Below are 15,571 nucleotides of genomic sequence, written 5' to 3'. Positions count from 1 at the left end.
TGACCTTCTGGGGTCCCTTCCAACCCTGATATTCTATGATTCTATGATTCTATGATTCTATACTTTCAACTGATCCAGATTAGTGGGATCTCAATGATGGTTTCAAATTCCATTTTAATACCATGAAATAATTAGCAAACGAGCCTAAATTCTGAGGGAGTGAAATCCCTACCCAGATCTGATTCCGAAAAGAACCTCTACATTTATAAATAACTAGCCAAGGTAAAACCTCAGTCTCAGAACTTCTCCCTCTTGTCCCCCCACCAATCTTGTGGTATTAGACGAATGAATCCAAAGCTAGATTGTGTAGCTTGAGCCCATTTCTAATATTAGTTAATAATAAATATCAAGCAATCTAGGTTTTACAGAGGCCTCAATTTAAATGCACTACAAAAATCTTAATAAACATTTTTAAGCCAATGTAGACCTATATCATAGTCCAACACACAGGAGCTTTCTGGAGGGAAAACAAGGGCACCGTAATATGCCTCAGAGCTTTTACCACACTTCCAATGGTTTGTCTGAGAGCTCTGTCCTGGGATAATGAACAGCTGGGCCTGACAGTTGGGACATGTACTATGCTGAAATAACTCATAAAGGGAACTACTAGCACACAAAGCTCTGCTGTTTGACTGCTTCAGCTGAATGATGTTGGCTAATCAATAGTGGTGATCAGCAAATATAGGGAGTCGCAGTGTTTTAATTTATTCAGTTCAATGACACAGTAGATGCTGTTGTGCGCTTCTCAGAAAGTAGGTTCTGCCTCCCAAAGCTCTCTAGCACCAAGGAGGAAGCCATTGTAATTTCTATAGTGCAGGAGAGCTTATCTGCAGGGAAATTTCTAGAAGGTTCTTTAGGGTGTCACTTGCCCTCATCCCACACTGCAATATATATGCAGAAAGTGTAGGATATGTTTATATTAGAAACCCTACAGCGACACAGCTGCAGCGCTGTGGATACACTGCTGTAATATAGACATGTACTACAGCAAAGGGAAGAGTTCTTCCATCGCTGTAGTAATTCCACCCAGTGCCAGATTAAGATACAAGATAACTAAGCTACAGCTTAGGGCCTCACAATATGAGAGGCCTCTAAAAAAGAAAAAAAAAAACCTGACTATTTCAAATTTTATCAAAATTGGTTGATAAATAAAGAAGATATGGAAAAAAGAAGACTCTAAATATAGACATTTTTGTTCAAATATGACAAAAATATACACATCTGACTACACAAATACCCTTACCCTACTTACCCTTCACTAATTGTTCATTATCGACAGGCAGGAGGCAAGAGCTGAGAAAAAAAACAACCAATAGTTTCACTTGTAAAATTAGTATTTCTACAAGCAAGTCTGCTATCAGTCTCCTAAGGCAGCATTTTGTTGGCCAGCTGCTACTGGGAAAATTCTGACCGTACCTTCATAACTTAATAAATAAACAAGCAAATAAATAATCAATCTCACCGCTGATAAAAATCGGGAAAAATGCAAGGTTGGAGACGGCAGTGACGTGAAGCAATCCTGCCAAGCTCATAATTGTATGTTAGTGTGTTCTATCTTCTTTTGATCTGTACATATGTTCAATTGTATATTTTAGTGAACACGCTGCTTTCTGATTCATACACTATCCACACTTCACATGATTGAGTTTGCAGGTGATCATCTTATGGACTTGGGTCGAGTGGATCTTGAAAAGGATAAATTTGTGTTGGGTTCCCTCCATCAGTTTCGGGAACCTTCACAGTAAATATCAGAGAGTGCTGAGGAAAGCATAAACAGAGGGTTTTGAGAGAAATGAAGGAAGATACACACCTCAAAATATTTTGAGTACTTGGTGACCAAGTTATTTCAGACTATGTGCATATATGATTTATAGTCTATTAAAGCCTATAGTATTCATTATATTTGCTTGAATATAGTGAGAAAAACTAGCCTCTCTCAATGCCTGTCTGGAGATTACCAGTCTTTTTGCTGGTAAATTCTCTCTCTCTTTCACACATACAGCTTGTTGTCACTCTGCATCCAAGGTGTTCACTCAAGGTTAATCAATGGTCCTGGGAGAGTGTGGTGGGTCGGGCCCACGGTCAGGGCTGCGCGGTAGAATGGTGGGAGTCAATAACTGGGTGGGGCTTCTACGCCTGTTGTTTTCTGGCAGGTGCCCTCCCAGCGGTTGGGTGAGGTTGGGGGCTTACACTCCTTGGCTCGTGCAGGTGGGTGACTCGCTCCGAAGGTTGGCCTAAGTCTCTGGGGGTCTTGGACCTTTTACCTCACACCTCCGACCCTTCAGCAACCAGGTAGTCTTCCATGAGGGTGGCAGCCTCAGAGAGTGAGGTCAGGTAATGACTTTTCACCCACTCCCTCCCTCTGAAGGGGAGGCTCTGCGTGAATTGCTCCAGCACTACTACTTCAGCCACCTGAGCCCTCGTATTCTTCTCTGGCTCTTGCCAACGCCAACAGTTGTGCCGTAGCTTCTGGGCCACGGTCCGGGGCGAGCCCCGGTAGGTATCGCTCCCGGCGGAAACATTATCTGTAAGTTCCGAGGGACACACCCGTCTTGTCAAGGATCACTGCTTTAACCTTCTGGTGATTCTAAAGCATCCTGCAGGTCTAGATTGCAATCAACAGCCTGGGCGGAGCTAATCAGATATGGTGCCGGGAGGGTGGCCCAGTGTTACCCTGGCCACTGCGCCGTGTTGGTGACCCTTTCGAAGATGACCAGAAATGCCTCTGGGTCATCACCAGGCCCCATCTTGGTCAGGCGTAGGGGTAGTCCCATCAGGCCCCCTGCGGCTCCCAACCCGCCGGCATGGGCGTCCGGTGCGGGGGTGGGCCTCCATAACGTCGCCACCTGGTTGCATTAGATTCCTGTTGGGCCTGGTGCAGGGCGGATACCTTCCGCAATAACTGTTGCTGCTTTTCCTGCTGCTGGGCCAATTGCTGCTGCTGAATTGCCATCTGTTGCAAAAGCTGCATTTGATGCTGCTGCTGCTGCTGGGCCACCTGCTGTTGCTGGTTCTCCAGCAGCCATTTTAGGACCTTCTCGGCCTCCGTTCACGTTGGTCACTAGGGGATACTCATGGCCAAAAGAAAGAATGGCCACAGGAAAAAAAAAATAGGAGAAAGAAAGGGGTATCTGTAGCAGGGCTCTCCTTCAATAGGGCTCCCCCCAGGCCCAAATTGTTACCTGCATTATGCACCAAGTTGTCACAGGTCGGGCCTACGGTCGGGGCTGCGTGGCAGAGCGGCCAGAGTCAATAGCTGCCCCCAGGCTCAGGGTTGTGCAGCCCAGCGGCTGGAGTCAGTCACTGTCAGGATGGGCTGCCACCTCGGGGGGCGGGGGGGGGGAGGCAGTGGCCTGGATAGGGGGACCCGGGCCCTCTCTCTCCACCGGGTCCCAACTCAGGGCCCTGTTGGTGGCGGGGTTGCCTGCCACCAGCTCTGCGGGGATCTGGCCGAAACAGACTGAGCTAGCTTCCAGTTGTCCAACCAACTCCCCATAAAGACTCCCTGGGTTATTTCCTACCCGCTTCTCCGCATCTTGTGGCTTCCTAGTTCCCTCGGTTCCTTCGCCCTCAGTCACATCCAGCGCCTGGGGATAGAGGTTTGCTGTCAGCTGGCTGGTCTCCGTGTTGTGAAGTGCCTGCAGCCCTTCACCAGGGGACAGCAGCACACCTCCTTCCCCTATGGCCATCCACCCAGACTGAGCCAGGCTGCTCCCTCTTATAGTGGTGTTGCACTTTGAGCATACCGTGGGGGGCATGGCTTCCTCAGCCCACAGTGAGAGGTTGCATGCCCCATCACAGGGAGACAAAGGATAGAGAAGCAAATGCGAAGAGAGATGTCTGCCTAGAAAAAAGACTGGGATTTTCTGTTTGGCAGGTTTGGAGTGCGTAAGATATTTTATCATAGGTAGTATGCTATGTAAAAATTCTTCTATAGACTTATAAATCACACACCATATGCATAATACATTGTATTTTTACAGTATGGCAAAAGAAAAAATCCCAACAATTCATTGTTTTGTAGCAAAAATTAAATTGGAATAAACATTTGTAAATATATTTTATGTATAGTCTGGATAAATTTTGTATTTCTCTAACAAAATTAATCAAACTTTTTTCATTTATTCATATGAACAGAGAGATAATTTTCCTTATTCATGGTGTAAAAAAATTATACATCCTCTTGTTTTCCTGTGAGAACACAGACAAAACAGCACTAACTTTCACAGAAATATCCTGGTAAAAGAACACAGGTTTTTGGCATTGTGACAAAGTTCTTCCTCTGCCTTGGTGGGTCCTGCACTTATTGGTGGATTTGCTTGCCTCAGAGATTCACAGTAGCCCTCAGTTTGGCCACTTTTGCTAGTGGCTCAAACCTGCTGTTCACTCAGCTAACCTCATCACTGGCCAGCATGGGGAAAAGGAAGGAGAACAGTGTCTGCTGCTCCACCTAGTGGGTCAGGGGACAGGCCAGGGACCTTCCCCTCTGATAGGGCCCACAGTCCAGGTCAACACCTCCTGTATTCAATAGGGAGTTGGGGGGATGGGGGGAACCCGGGCCTGCCCTCTACTCTGGGTTCCAGCCCAAGGCCCTCTAGATTACAGCTGTCTACAGTGTTTCATGTAACACCCGTGTGACAGCTACAACTCCTTGGGCTACTTCCCCATGGCCTCCTCCCAACACCTTCTGTATCCTCACCACAGGACCTTCCTCCTGTGCCAGATAGTGTTTGTACTCCTCAGTCCTCCAGCAGCATGCCCTCTCAGTTTCAGCTCCTTGCGCACCCCTCACTGACTGAAGTGAGGTCCTTTTTAAACCAGGTGCCCTGATTAGTCTGCCTGTCTTAACTGATTCTAGCAGCTTCTTAATTGGCTCCAGGTGTCCTAATTAGCCTGTCTGCCTTAATTGGTTCCAGCAAGTTCCTGATTGTTCTGGACCTGCCCCTGTTACCTTACCCAGGGGAAAGGGACCTGCTTAACCTGGGGCTAATATATCTGTCGTCTATCACTCTCCTGTAGCCATTTGGCCTGACCCTGTCACAGCATATATAATTTTAATAAAATATTTGTTGTTGGTGTATAGATATATAAATCTCAACATTTATAATATAAAATTTAATTGTTGTTGGTTTCAATAAAAGCTTTCTGCTACTAATTTTAGTTCCCATATTAGGTCATTCAGCATAACCTTCTATAAAAACAAAACAAATCAATTTATTAGAAAAATACAATTCGCATACAATTTTCTGATGGCTTATTACCTGGGTGTAATTCATATCTATACACGTAACAGCTGAGCTTTAAGCTTGTGGGCTATCTGCATCCTATATCCTCTCTTGCCATCTGATATCCTCTAAGAGTCTCATTGTGTATTTAGACAAGAAATTCCACAATTTAGGTGCCCCAATAGAGAAGAAAAATTTCCTCAGAACTCTTAAAGTAAATGATACAATTTACTAGATTTTTTAAAATATTGTATTGTTTACTTCTACTTTACTTAGATATGCAATTAGTTCAAAGAATGTGTCTAAAATTTATTTCTGTCATGATGTCATCATTACAGAGAGGGCTGCTGAAAATGAATATTATTATTCCATTTTTACAACTTTGCCTTTGTATATAGGTGAATATAAAGCCTTTGTTTTTACATAGCCAATGTCCTTTCTGTGAAAATGAGAAATTCTTTTTTTTTTTTTTTTTAAATGGTATGGGGCCTCTTACACTTGACATAGCTTAGGGCCTCAGAATGTCATAATCCGGCCCTGACTCCACCTCTCTGAGAGGCAGAAGCTAGGTTGACAAAACAATTCTTCCATCAACCTAGTGCCATCTATATTGGGGCTTAGTCCTCTTAACTACCTCTCTCAGAGGTGTGACTTATTAGGAGATCATCACTGGTCCCCAGCACTGCACTCAGAGTTATGGAAAATCTGCCTAGTTCAGTTCACATGAACTTTTGACCTTAGTTCAAATGGTGTGCTGACTTCCACCTACCTGTGGGGCAGAAGAGATTAACAGACCTGGGTACAGTTTTTCAGGGGAATAGTTTATTTGCCGAAAAATGCAGTTTCTGATCCAATGAAACTAAATTTGACATAAATCTGCCAAATAGCTGTAGAGAAGAATTTGTGGGAGGGGGGCAAGAATCACAAGGGGACTTAGGGTATGTCTGCACTGCAAAGAAAAGCCTGTACCATCAAGTCTCAGAGCCTGGGTAAATTGACTCAGGCTTGCAGAGGTCAGGCTGCAGAGCTAAAATTAGTAGTGTAGACCTTCCCACACAGGCTGGAGCTCAGACTCTAAAACCCAGCGAGCAGAGAGGGTCTCAGAGCCCAAGTGGGGAACATCTACGCTGCTATTTTTAGCTTCACAGCCTGGGCCCCGAGAGCTGAGTTAATTGACTTGGGTTCTAGAGTAGCAGCCGTGTTAGTCTGTATTCGCAGAAAGAAAAAGGAGTACTTGTGGCACCTTAGAGACTAACAAATTTATTAGAGCATAAGCTTTCGTGAGCTACAGCTCACTTCATTGGATGCATTTGGTGGAAAATACAGTGGGGAGATTTATATACACACACAGAGAACACGAAACAATGGGTTTTATCATACACACTGTAAGGAGAGTGATCACTTAAGATGAGCCATCACCAGCAGCGGGGACGGGGAGGAAAGGAGGAAAACCTTTCATGGTGACAAGCAAGGTGGGCCATTTCCAGCAGTTAACAAGAACATCTGAGGAACAGTGGGGGGTGGGGTGGAGAAATAACCTGGGGAAATAGTTTTACTTTGTGTAATGACTCATCCATTCCCAGTCTCTATTCAAGCCTAAGTTAATTGTATCCAGTTTGCAAATTAATTCCAATTCAGCAGTCTCTCATTGGACTCTGTTTTTGAAGTTTTTTTGTTGAAGGATAGCCACTCAGGTCTGTAATCGAGTGACTGGAGAGATTGAAGTGTTCTCCGACTGGTTTTTGAATGTTATAATTCTTGACGTCTTATGCTCAAATAAATTTGTTAGTCTTTAAGGTGCCACAAGTACTCCTTTTTCTTTTGACTTGGATTCTAAGACTCTCTGCTGTGAGTTTTTCTTTGCATTATAGACGTGCCTATAGGTGCTATTCACAAAACTACTGGAGGTGATGGTGGGTGGCTCATTGGGCCAGAGAGAGTTAGAATAACTCTAGGGCCTGGTAGTTAAGAGCACTCATCTGGGAGAGCGGACACTTGAGTTCCAGTTCCTGCTCCAGTGACTATTTACGTATGTTATATACAAAGTGGAACAAGTTCCACAGGAGACACTGAGAAAAACCTACCCCAGATTACTGTATAACCCACTGGTTAGGTGCTCACCTGCAATATAGGAGATGCACGTTAAAAACCCTACTCCAAATCAGGGAGAGCGGGGACTTGAACCTAGGTCTCAAACATCCTAGGTGAGTGTGCTAAATGCAGGTCTATAGGCAGAGATACGCCCACCTCATCTTCCTCTTCTTTTGGCAATATTATTTCCAAATTTCCTTTCCTTTGTTTAAAGATGCCTAAAATCAAAACAAAAAATTTCATTTGATCCAACATGAACTTCTTCGGTTTTCTGTTTTGCCAAGAAAAAGAAAACAATTTTTGCTTTGGGTCAATCTGAAATGAAGGGGTTTTTGTATTTTTTTTTTCCCTTCCAATTTTTCACTTCAGCCAGCAAACTGGAAAAAAAAAATCTATTTGCACAACTCCAGTGATAAATCTGCTCATGACCAATAAAATTTGGACCTGAACTCTCCAGAAGATTCATAAGTCTTTCAGAAAGGTTTCAGAGTAGCAGCAGTGTTAGTCTGTATTCGCAAAAAGAAAAGGAGAACTTGTGGCACCTTAGAGACTAAAATTTATTTGAGCATAAGCTTTTGTGAGCTACAGCTCACTTCATCGGATGCATTCCTCACAAAAACTTATACTCAAATAAATTTGTTAGTCTCTAAGGTGCCACAAGTACTCCTTTTCTTTCAGGAAGGTATCCTGAATTTTGATTTGTAACCAATTATCAGATCTCAACTTGTCTGGTTTCAGACTTCATGGGGAGAGTTTTGCTCTAACGCTGACGTAAAAAAGGAACTTTTGAAACAGCTTTTTGGCAAGTGTTTGTTTTCTAATAAAAACTGGAATGAAATTCAACAGGGTTTTTAAAGACCTACTGTACCAGCACTCAGTCACAGGGAAACATTTTAAAAAGTCATGGGAGCTTTCTTTTAATATTAGGTTCAGATAAATGGAACCAACCTTTTTAAAAAAAGTAACTTTAAAAAAAATGAAATCCAGGAAAGCTTACTTATTCTGTTAAGGCAGACACAGTCTATGGGGGAAGACAGTCAACTCTGAGCACTTTTAGGTAAGTTCCAACCTATATTTAAGTGTGTATGATGAGAAGATGTTCTTTCATTCTAAAGAAGTGGCTGATTGAGTGTTAATACACTAGACCCTGTTCCCCCTGAAGTTAGCAGTTAAATCCTCACTGACTTCAGTGAGAGCAGAAGCAAGCCAGTAAATAGCAATCAAAATCTTCTGTTTTTCCTGTTTTGTTTTGTTTTTTTAAAAATCAGCCTTTTCACACAAACATGGCCACCTTCATGGCGTAACTGCAACCTTCCATCTCCCTAGAAATACTGCAATTTTTGCAGATTCCTCTTGCATTTCTTGCCAAAAGCTCTGAAAAAAACAAAACCAAACATTTCAGTTTCATTCATTGCACTCACTGTGGCATGCCAGGAAATGCCCCAGAAGTACGGTGCTCTTTCCTGGCTGCTTTCAGCCATAATGGTGAACACTCACTAACCATGCTGGCATAGCAGTTTTATTTAGCAGTGTATTGTGTACTGTGGCTGTGCAGATGGGTGCTGTCCTCAGCTGGCTGGCTTTCCACTATACCTAGCCTTCAGCTTGTGCTCAATTGCACAGTGCAAGATGCTGAGGCAAACTTGTGAAGTCCGTATCGAACTGCCAGAGCTCCTCTCATTCCAGAAGATATGTGCATACAAGGCTGATTCAGAACAGCTGCAAAACCTGCAGCCCCAAGGAGTCCCAAGATCAAAGGCCCATGTCCAGGATTACTTTTACCTCTAGATGGCCACCAAAGCTGAGTGAATGTTATCGCAAGTCTGCCTCAGTTTTCTTTTCGTTCAGCCAATTGCCAACTAGCGCCTTATCTGGTAGTTGCTCACTAAGACTCCAACTTGCTGGATGGATTGTTAAGAGTCTTTCCCCTTTCAGGACAGTAAAGAGTCTAGCAAGCCTCTTTATACCAAAAGCAGCTGTGCAAGTTAATGGGGTTATAGCTCCCTCTGTTCGAGTTACACAGAGGGACTAGGCAGCAATATTCATTGTCTCCTTTACTTTTCACATTGTGCAAAAGGCTCCATGGCCAGAGGATAAGAAACAATGAAACTATGAAAGAATAAACCTTGCAGGAACACATTAGAAAACAACTTTATAGGATGATCTAATATTTTTATCTAACCCAAACATTTTCATAAAATAAATAATGAAAGAAATCCATGATTTTGGGAAAACATCTGGATTCACAGTAAATTATGCCAAATTTGAAATGTGAGCTATTAATTTGCCAAACTCTAAGACGTCATTCTTCCAGAAAACTTTTGGATGCAAATCGGCAACAAGTTCTATACAATCCCTGAGAGTTCAAATCTCAAAACAACCTAGAAGAGCTCTATGATTAAAATGTCAAACCACTGCTTCAGCAAATGAAAAAAGATCTGGAGTATTTGGGGAAGTATGCAGTTTTTTGGTTGTGAAGAGCAGCCACTGTCAAAAATGAACATTTTGCCAAGGATCTCTTTCTTGTTTCAAAATAGGTCTGTAATCATCCCAGATAAAATCCTAGCAGGAATACAGAAGGTGGCTTTAGACTTTATACGGAATAATGAAAGGCCAAAAGTAAGTTCAGGGTGGCTGCTAGGCTACTGGTAGCCTCTCATAGGAAAACAAATAGTCCAACTCTAGAGGAATGTTTAAAATATAGGAGGTTGTTATGGAAAAATTAATGCACTAGTTACATACCCAGCAAAATAGACAGAGGACAAATAGATACTTCGCTATTTGGTTACCATTTATTCAATACTCCAAGTACACTCACTTTCAGAGAAGCCCAGCAGCACCTGTACAACTTCTTTGAATACACTAAGATTTGATAGATATGCCTGCTTTGTTAAATATGTATAATCAGAGGTTTCACTCAATTTAATAAAGTCCCTAGAAACAGCATGTCATGTCATTACATTGCTTCTTTGTACATTTCACCCTACCTTTGCTTCAGAGGTGCACTGTCTTAACTTTTTGTTCCTCTCCTGCAGTTCTTAGCTGCTATTTATTGCCAAAATATGGACCCAGAATTTCTCCCCATTCTCCCAGTTCTGGCTGCCTCAGCCAGGGTCACATTCTTTGGTCTTTATTTTAAAAAGATATTAAACTTTATAAAAAGATGGAAGTACCCAAAGGGTTACATGCTAAATACCAAAGCCACATCACACTTGCTGCCTCTCTCTGGCACAAGAGTCTCTCAGTGTTGCAACTCTGAATGAAAGATTCAAATGGAGTTTTAGTGGCATTGTTTTTTTTTTAATTTAAAAAATAAAACAAAACCAACCCAATTTATCTTAAACAACAAATAGGATTTTACAAACCATGATTGCTGTTATAGGTCCTTAAAACCTTACATAATTACACAAAAATATTTACACACACACACACAAATTCTCTTTTGCCTAATACCCTCGCACTGCTTTCATTATTATTATTATTATTTTTTACAAAACTGTATTCAGATTACATTCCCATCTCGTACAATCAGAGACAGTCAAGTTTCAATGGAAACCCCTTATATTTCTTTAGTGATTTTGATTAAATCATATTTACAAACCATTTCTGTGGGAAAAGGGCCCATTTTCCTTCAGAATAACTGTAAAGGCTTCAGGAGATAAAAACAGTGGTGATAGCCACCTGACCCCCTTGTATAATTTGTTTAACTATCGGGGTTCCACCAATATGACTGTACTGAGTTGAACATATATTTACATAACTGGATTTTATCATCAAACCAAAAACTTTGTTCTTATGACACTACAGCTGTTACTCTTTAACATCTTCACAACCGTTACTTTTTAACATTTCCACAACTCCCAACTGTTTACTTCCCTTCAAATCCCCTCCAAACTCTAGCATTAATTTCTGCCAAAGCTACTTGTAACTCTTCACTCACTTTAAATCACTTACTTCTGAATTCAATTCTTTAAGGTGGTACATTTTGCCTGTAACCCCTGCGACACAGCTGCCTTACTCTGTGCTTCCTTTACTTTGCGATTATTTAAAAAGGCAGTAAAACATTTGTCTCCATGGTCATCCATGGATCTTTTGCTCCAAAAATTTCAGTGGAATCCAGCAGACTTCTGTCATGCTTTGTCCAAAAAAACTTTTCACTAAGTATCCAAAGTACCCTCCATTAAAACTTCAGAAAACCAAAAATGTGAGAGAGGTGGGTGGGGTAGAAAGCAACTGATTAACCCTGTGAGTTAGTTTGAAGTACAGGCTATCAGTTAAAACAGTTCGGAACCCTTAGCCCTAGATTTTTATCCTTGCTCTGGGAGAAGAGTGAGGGTTGTTACCTGTTCTTGCAAACCCTGAATTTGTTCCCCCAGTGTCTGTTTCTTTTGTTTGTACCTCAAGTGAGTTGCAGGAGTGCCTTTCTCCGTTGCAGTTAACTGCTTCCAAGCACCTCCATGAGCTAACTGGCTCACCATCTGCTTTTCACTTTGAAATATTTTTTTTCTTCACTCCTATAGAACCAAAGTCACAGCTCCCCTCTCTTAAGATGGTCTGTTAACTCTACTTCTGACTCCAAACCCTGTTTTGCAAAATTATCTTTAGCCACTCCTAACTCTAATTTACAATCCTCCAGTTGCCTTTGCTGGAGTAGCACTGAACTTGAAAGATTACTGGCAGCCTCCCATAATGCTGTCTTTACTTCAAACCTCTTACAAGTGGACTTACCTGCCTCCTTTCCCTGGAAGGCATCCTGTTCCCATGGGCACAGACCTCATTCTGCTACCCATTTACCAAGAAGGGTGGGTTCCTCAGCCAGCTCCCATTCCTCTGAGTCCCCAACACCGTCCCCATTTCCTTTTTAATCTCATCCCAGATTGATCCCATCTTGCAAGGACCCACAACTACCATCATGAGAGTCTGCCATACCCCCTCCAAACAGCTGCACAGACAGTTGGGGACTTACATGGCTGCTACTTACCTGTCCAGCATGATGCATCTGAGTCACAGCACCAAGATGTTAGAGGGCTTTCCCTTCACCCTCTCCCCTGGTTCTTGTCATGCAGACAGAAAGCAGAAGACCAGAAGTCTGAAGAGCAGGCAATTCAATGTTTATTGGGGTTAGTTCCAAGCAAGCATATTCATAGTTGTACACACCAGCAGAATCTGTTTCCTAGTGTTCTGTTCCTAGCTCTGATGCCGCAGACCCTTTACCTCATATCCATCTTCACAGCTCTGAGCCTTGCCTGTGTCCCCATTCCCATCTCCTCCTACCTGCAATGCATGCCCCTAGTCACACCTCTTACAACTTACGGTCCTGTTCCGTTTTTGAGAGTCATGAGTTGGGGTCTTTGTCCCACCCCTTTTGTACCCCATGGAGGGTAAGGAGTGAGGTTGTGTTCTGGCCAAGACCAAGCCTTTCTTCAGCTTTTAGTGTTTCTTATGCCTTCCGCCCAGCCCTCCTTGCTCCTCCTAACTGGTTGCTTGACCTTGCCTTGAGATAAGGAGTTGAGACAGTCTAAGTGTGCATTCATATATAACATTCCCACCATGCCCAGAAACACTTTAGCTGTATCCCTTATCTTTTCCCATTGTACTAAAAGCCCCATCTGGTTGTGGGAAATGCAACAATCTCTTTGTTCATTGTTCTTCACACATATTAGTATAAGATACGAGTATCAAAGCATCAAACCCAAAATTCTATCTCAGGCTGGCAAACAAGCCTATATACTAACAAAGAGGCTCCTGGTGGTGAAGATCCCAGTAAAGACACCCCCCACCCCCATCTCCCCTTCCAGACAAGCCTGGCTCATGTTCAGCAATGCTCTGGATACAAAATAGCAGGAACTTCCAATTTAAAAGACAAGTTAAAGTCAAATCTGAACGTTGTTCAGCTGTGCTCATCAAAATAGATCACAGCGCCATCTGCTTCTTGCCATTATAGTAACACAAAAGTAGTAGTAGTAGTAAAAGATTGGTAGTAATGGTTGCTTCAACCTGTTTCTCTTTGAGGCACTATCTAAAAATCGGAGCTGTTTAAAAAGAACGTGCACAAAAAGGAGACATCAGTTTTTCAAGCAGGTGGTATGTGGACAAAATGCTTGAGAACCACTGCACTAGTTCCTATAGTATGTGTTAAGCAGAAGGTCAGACTAGGATCACATAGGTCCCTTCTGGCCTTAGAATCTATTAATCTACTGCATATGATTATTTAAATACACACACATTTGTGCCACTTGTTTCTTCTATACAAGTGTTCTTGACACTCTAGCTTCTGTTAAACCAGAGCAGACAGAAACATAAATCCATTACTACATCAGAGTGCATTTTTGCACTTGTGATATTAATTACAATACATAGACTTATTATTAGTGTTTTTGATTTACCCAAGTATGATTGCTTACTCAGTGCACACCTTCAGTTTCATAAAGCTGTATTTTTGTATGTTATTTATGGAACTAATTATTTTCATAACCACACAAAGCATATTCACTACATTATCCCTCGTTTTGGAGAATTACCCAGTTCTTTGCTCACCAACTTTTCAATTGCTAGATATATTAGCCTACCATATTATCTAAAGGCTAGAAATTAGATGAAAAATAGGGAATATTGACATTGTGATGGTCATTATTTTACAGATACAGAGAAAATGGCTGCATGTGGCTTTTTGAGAAACCATTCAAAATTGAGACCATAAATTATGCTAAGGAATTTTTAAAATCACTTATTGCTTTCAGTGTATTCATCCATCTGTTTTTCATTATATTTGCTATTGATGTTTCTATGAGAAAGTAGTAGTAGGAAAGAAAGAAGAATTCTGCGGTCAGAGAAAAGTAGAGCATACCAGAATGACACAATGAGGGAAGCAAAGCTGTTAATACAGAATGAATTTAGAAGATCCTAGCCCTCTATTCAAGGATTAAAGTAGTGCAGGATGGATCCAATTTTAAACATTTTCACTATAATGTAGAGCTCCACAGTTGTTGGCATTAGTTTCCTTGGGAGTTCCATGCCATCATAAGGGGAATCTCTCTTGGTCTCCAATGATATTTCAGTAATGTTACTACAGTATTATGCAATAAGATGCACTTGTATATAAAAAACACTAGTTCACATTTTTGTAATTCAACTGACGAAAAAAGTCACTGATCTTAATTCATAATCATTTATGTGCATGGATCATAAGCTATATAAAGTATGTGGATTATTACATGTACCTCTAATGCATTTAAAACATACATATATATTGAAAATATTGAATAGTACTAGACCCAAGACTGACCCCTGCAGGACCCACTAGATATGCTCTCCCAGTTCGACAGCAAACCATTGATAACTACTCCGAGTACAGTCTTTCAGACATCTGTTCACTCACGATTATAATGATTTCACATACACCACATTTTCCTTGTTTTTGTTTTAGAATGTCATGTGGCAAAAGCCTTACTAAAAATCACATATTCTGACTCCCTCCTACCATCTAGGCCAGCAACCCTGTCAAAGAAGGAAATTAGGCTGGGTTGGCATGATTTGTTCCTGACAAATCCATGCTGGCTATTTCTTGTAACCCTATTATGCCCCAGATGCTTACAAATTGATTAATAATTTGTTCCAATATCTTTCCGGGTATCAAAGTTAGGCTGACTATAATTCCCCAGGTTCTCTTTTTCATTAAGCATTAAACACCTCCATTTTCTTGGTGTCATTAGTCATTAGCCCGCTATTTAAACGTGGGGATTCCCTTGGGAAGTTGTCTGGGCAACCACACAGACTTTGGCTTGCTGTGAGTCCAGACTTCACCTTGTCTCCTTATCTCTGGTCTCTGATCCCAGCCTGATTACGACCCTGACTCTCCTGATTCCAGCCTCGTACTACCTCTGACCTCCGGTCTCTGATCATGGCCTGACTGACTCTTGCTTACTGAACCTGGCTCTTGTGATTCCTCCAACTCCTGCACAGTGACATGCAGACCCCAGCCCATCTATGACTGCTAGGTCAGACTGCCTATGCCCAGTCCCTTATACCAACTGTGCATGGGGCCCAGGCTTTAAAAAACACGCAGGCTCTGAGTGGCCGGTGAGATGAATGCAGCTGGGAGACAAGGGAGTTAGCCAGTAGAGAAAGGCAGGGAGGTAGGGTTATTTTTCCCCCTTTCCTTAACTTGCAGGTACCCGACAAAGAAGAGACCACAATGGAAGGAAAACAACATGTTGCCAGTGCCACTTCCTCTGCCTGCACCGTGGGACTCCCAC

This window comes from Dermochelys coriacea, chromosome 1 (genome assembly GCF_009764565.3).
Source record: "Dermochelys coriacea isolate rDerCor1 chromosome 1, rDerCor1.pri.v4, whole genome shotgun sequence".
NCBI classification, from domain to species: Eukaryota; Metazoa; Chordata; order Testudines; family Dermochelyidae; genus Dermochelys; species Dermochelys coriacea.
This window is presented reverse-complemented; position numbering follows the sequence as displayed.